The sequence below is a fragment of the Siphateles boraxobius genome, unplaced genomic scaffold (genome assembly GCF_051911475.1).
Source record: "Siphateles boraxobius isolate OS27281-9 unplaced genomic scaffold, OSU_SipBor_1 146, whole genome shotgun sequence".
NCBI classification, from domain to species: Eukaryota; Metazoa; Chordata; class Actinopteri; order Cypriniformes; family Leuciscidae; genus Siphateles; species Siphateles boraxobius.
This window is the reverse complement of record NW_027508751.1, coordinates 486,501-492,500: the sequence shown is the minus strand read 5'-3', so window position 1 is coordinate 492,500 and position 6,000 is coordinate 486,501.

Sequence of the window (6,000 nt, the reverse complement as noted above, 5' to 3'; positions counted from 1 at the left end):
TCTCCACCCGGAACCGCTTCTCCCCCCCTTCGCGAGTCGGAACACGACGACGCCGTGATCATCGGCAGTTCCATGGTCCGTCATGTCCGCGCTACCTCAGGTAAGCGTAAGGTGCGCACTCACTGCTTTCCTGGTGCTCGTGTTCTTGATGTCGCCGCACAGGTTCCCGAGATCCTGAACGGTGACGAGCGCGTCGGAGCTGTGGTGCTACACGCGGGGACGAACGACATCAGGCTGCGGCAGACGGAGGTTCTGAAGAAGGACTACAGAAGCCTGATCGAGACGGTACGCAGCACAGCGCCTGAGGCAACGATCATCGTGTCTGGACCGCTTCCCACGTACCGACTAGGACAAGAAAGGTTCAGTAGATTATTAGCACTAAATGAATGGTTAATGTCATGGTGTAATGAACAGAAACTGCTCTTTGTAAATAATTGGAATCTGTTCTGGGAGCGACCTAGGCTCTACCGTGCTGATGGCCTGCACCCCAGCAGAATCGGAACGGCTGTTCTGTCGGACAACATCTCCAAGACGTTACACACCATATGACTAGAAAATCAAAGTCCAAATCACAGTCTTTGCTGTGCCAAATTAATTGATATAAGTAGTGTAGAACATTATATAGAAACTGTGTCTATTCCTCGCTTAGTGAGGCCAAACAATAAATCTAGTGTAGGATCTAGCAAAAATCTTATTGTAATTAAACCTGAAAATCTAAATATTAGTGAACAAAAACAATTTCTAAAACTAGGTCTTCTGAACATTAGATCGCTCACACCTAAGGCGGTTATTGTAAATGAAATGGTCACAGATAATAGTTTCGATGTACTTTGCCTTACTAAAACCTGGCTTAAACCAAATGATTATTTCGGTCTAAATGAGTCTACTCCACCAGGATACTGTTATAAGCATGAGCCCCGTCTGATCGGTCGTGGCGGCGGTGTTGCAACAATCTATAGAGATATTCTTAATGTTATTCAGGAAACAGGTCACAGGTTTAATTCGTTTGAAGTACTTGTGCTAAATGTTACGCTCTTAGATGTAAGAAAGAAATCCCTATTATCTCTAGCCTTGTCTAGTGTATATAGACCTCCAGGGCCCTATGCTGATTTCCTAAAAGAGTTTGCAGAGTTTCTCTCAGATCTATTGGTCAATACCGATAAAGCAATAATTGTTGGAGACTTTAACATACACGTAGATACTACAAATGATGCGTTAGGGACTGCGTTTACAGATTTATTAAACTCTTTTGGGGTCAAGCAAAACGTCAGTGGTCCCACTCATCGTCTAAATCATATACTAGACTTAATTATATCATATGGAACCAATCCAACTGATATAAATATTATACCGCAAAGTGACGATCTCACTGATCATCACATGGTAACTAGTATAATACGTACTGCTGAAATTTGTCATGTTGCGCCACGTTATCGACCAGGCAGAACAATCGTTCCAACCACTATAGATAGATTCTCAAATAGCTTACCTGATCTATCTCAGCTGCGCAGTGCACCCAAACAAACAGATGAACTAGAGGAAATGACTAGCAGTTTGAGCACCATGTTCTCTAGTACACTAGATATTGTTGCACCAATTAGATTAAAAAAGGTTAGAGAGAAAACTAAAGCACCTTGGTACAACAATGCTACGCATGCAATCAAGAGAGAAACTCGTAACTTAGAGCGTAAATGGAAACAAACTAATTTAGAGGTCTTTAGATTCGCATGGAAAGACAGTATGTCACGTTATAAAAAGGCTCTAAAAGCAGCCAGGGCTGAGCATCTCCACAAACTAACAGAAAATAACCAAAATAATCCAAGGTTTTTATTCAACACCGTGGCTAGACTAACAAATATACAGACATCACCAGAGCAAAATATTCCATTACAATATAGTAGTAATGATTTTATGAACTACTTCAATGAGAAAATAGAAAGCATCCGTAACACAATTGTAAATGTACACTCTTTTATGGTGTCTTATGATTCAGCCTCAATTATGGCCCCTCTAGAACAACTACACCGCTTTACAACTATAGGACAGGAAGAGCTAAATAAACTTATCATTGCATCTAAACCAACAACATGTTTATTAGATCCAATACCCACTAAACTACTGAAAGAAGTGTTACCTGTAGTGGAAGAGCCTCTTCTCAATATTATTAACTCATCTTTATCTTTAGATCATGTTCCAAGAATATTCAAGCTGGCAGTAATAAAACCTCTCATTAAGAAACCGCAATTAGATCCAAATAACTTAGCAAATTACAGACCCATCTCAAATCTTCCATTTATGTCTAAAATACTAGAAAAAGTTGTGTCCGCTCAATTGTTCTCTTTCATACAAGAAAATGCGATGTATGAAAAATTCCAGTCAGGATTCAGACCGCATCATAGCACAGATGATTTACTTTTAGCTTCTGACCAAGGCTGTATCTCAATACTAGTTCTACTCGATCTAAGCGCTGCGTTCGACACTATCGATCATAAAATACTCCTGGATCGACTACAAAACTACACTGGTGTTCAGGGACAGGCATTAAGCTGGTTTAGATCGTACTTATCAGACCGTTATCATTTTGTCTGTTTAAATGGGGAAAAATCAAAGATAACGTCAGTAGACTATGGAGTGCCGCAAGTATCGGTGTTAGGCCCTCTGCTATTCTCAATATATATGCTGCCACTTGGTAATATTATAAGAAAACATGGAATTAATTTCCACTGTTATGCTGATGACACTCAATTATATATCTCATCACGACCAGATGAAAACACTAACTTATCAAATTTGACAGAGTGTCTCAAAGATATAAAATGCTGGATGACGCGTAATTTCCTGCTACTAAATTCAGATAAAACGGAGGTATTACTTATTGGTCCAAAAAACTACCCACAAACTCACTTACAATTCAACTTTAATTTAGAAGGATGTCCTGTTACTTTATCCACTACAGTAAAAGACCTGGGTGTTATACTAGACCACAACTTGTCTTTCGAAAATCATATTTCATATATTACAAGAACAGCCTTTTTCCACCTTAGAAACATTGCTAAGCTACGCAACATGCTATCTGTTTCTGATGCAGAAAAGTTAGTTCATGCATTCATGACCTCGAGACTAGATTACTGTAATGCTTTATTAGCTGGCTGTCCTGCATCCTCAATCAACAAGCTACAGTTAGTGCAAAATGCAGCCGCTAGAGTTCTTACTAGGTCAAGAAAATATGATCATATAACACCAATTTTATCATCTCTACACTGGTTACCTATTAAGTTCCGTATCAATTACTAAGTACTACTACTGACCTATAAAGCCCTAAATGGTTTAGCTCCTGTGTATTTAACAGACCTTCTATCGCCATACAATCCATCGCGCTCTTTAAGATCACTAAATTCGAGGCTTCTGGTCATTCCTAGGATATCTAAGTCCACTAAAGGAGGGAGGGCGTTCTCACATTTAGCTCCAAAACTCTGGAATAGCCTTCCTGATATTGTCCGAGACTCAGACTCGCTGTCCCAGTTTAAAACTAGATTAAAGACGCATCTCTTTAGCCAAGCATTTACATAATGCTTACCTTTTATACCACTGCTGAATCAGATCAAATGCATTTAATATTATAAAACTTGAAGAGTCTGTAGGTTATTTGTATAGGTTGCATAGAATTTACAGTCATTACGTTCCTGTGTATATTGCGTGAATGACGGGTGGTTGGGCAGATATTGTGTTTTGCGGTAGTTGGTATGCCATACGGAACCGTTGCCACTGAACCTGCTTTAACGACGACAGTGGGGCTCGACAGCCTTAGTCAAACGGGTCGGCGCGTATGGTTGGGTTGCGGAGAGATTGTGAGATTGTGGCTGGGTCTCAGCAGCAGGAGGGATGTAGAGGTCAGTAAGCAGGGCTGAGTTGAGTGGGGGACGGAGGGGGGTGACTCTGGGACGCAAGAATCACCGTCTTCATGTTTTTTATCATTTACGCCCGTGTTATGGAAATCATTATGAACAGCAGCTACGCTAATTATTTTCCCTTTTTGCTTTTCTGCTGTTATCTAGGGACGCGAGTCCCGAGAAAAACGGCGTTCGTCAGCTCCAGTTTGTATCCAGCCTTTCACGGAGACTTCAGATACGCCAATCACAAAGCCTGTGAAGAGACGACTCAACACCGGCGATATGGACCCTCTATGGTGGACGGCACTGATCCTCAACAACTCGTCTCAACACCGGCGTGATTACTTGGACTTCCAAAAGATGGAAATGGATAAATATTCTAAATGTTCCGATCCAATCTGACTTGTAATGCTGCCCGAATCATAAATCATGCACTGTTCCTTCGTTGGCCAGAGGAGAACTGGCCCTCCGACTGAGTCTGGTTTCTCCCAAGGTTTTTTTCTCCATTCTGTCACCTGATGGAGTTTTGGTTCCTTGCCACTGTTGCCTTGGCTTTTGGCTTGCTTAGTTGGGGACATTTAATATTCAATAATATTATTGATCTGCCTTACTTAAGGTGGACGTTGACTCAATTTTCTTTTAGAAACAAACTCTGTTATATTATTTTCATGTTATCACTGTGAAGCTGCTTTGATACAATCTGTATTGTAAAAAGCGCTATATAAATAAAGGTTACTTGACTTGACTGGACACACACACACACACACACACTAACCCGACCCCTAAACCTACCCATCACACACACACACACACACTAACCCGACCCCTAAACCTACCCATCACACACACAAACACACACACACACACACACACACAACCCTTAAACCTATCCATCTCACACACACAAACACACTAACCCGACCCCTAAACCTACCCATCACACACACACACACACACACACACACACACACACACACACACACACACACACACACACACACACTATAACCCGACCCCTAAACCTACCCATCACACACACACGCGCACACACACACACACGCACACACAAACCTTCTTTATTGCTCTTGTTCATCTTTTGTAAGTGGTCTAGGATAAAAGCGTCTGCTTGATGGATGTATAAATGCAATTCCTGACTCGACTGATAGGCCTGTATGAGAAGCTACATTTTATTTAAGTGTTCCTTTTCAAATCTCTCCTTGGCAAAGAACAAAATGTGGTCAATAATAGCGCGAGAGAGACTGAATCATAGAGATCACGTGACACACTGGCATCACATCACGAGGGACTTTTCCTCTCGACAAAGCCATAGACTGAATTAATCATCTCACAATGAGTAGTATTTGATATGATGTGCAAAATATATGCTTTTCCACTGCCAGTTCAACTCTGGGGCGATCACGATATGAACATTAGTAATGAAACTTTGAATTAATTGAACCAATTGATTCGCAAAATGATTCAGTTTGGCCCATAGGGTTTGGACGCGCTGGAAACGCGACTCTCTGCTGACGCCTGCTGGTCAGAACAGTGTAAATGCAACGAAAACTCGGCCCAAATATGTATAAAAACAACTTTGACAAACCAATTACAAATGTTTTATTGAAAATATCATCTATTAAATCCAATTAACTAACCATTTAAAAATAATAAAATATGAAGAGTATATGTTATGTTATTTTATTAAATTGCTGGGCTTGTTTTTATTTACTAAACTTTTTTTTTATTACGTGAATATCCTATTTAATTAAAAAATGTCTACAAAAATGTATAAAACTGATCCGAGATCAGATAAAAACAATAGTTCATGGGTTCACAGAGTTCATCGCGCCCTAGCGGCGACCGCTGATTTTAGTTTTATTTAAAGTAACAAAGAGGAAAATGGACAGATCCACACGAAAGAGCATCACCAGAAACCCACGTTACAAAGATGAAATTATTCTAAAAATTTCTCATAATGTTTCAAGAATATGTCATTTGAGGAGAGGATCTACATCAGTCAAAAAAACTGAGAGTAGAAAGTGAGCCCAAAAAAGGTATGGATAGAAATTCACTAAACAAAATAATGATTAAAAAATAGATTGTATTCCTT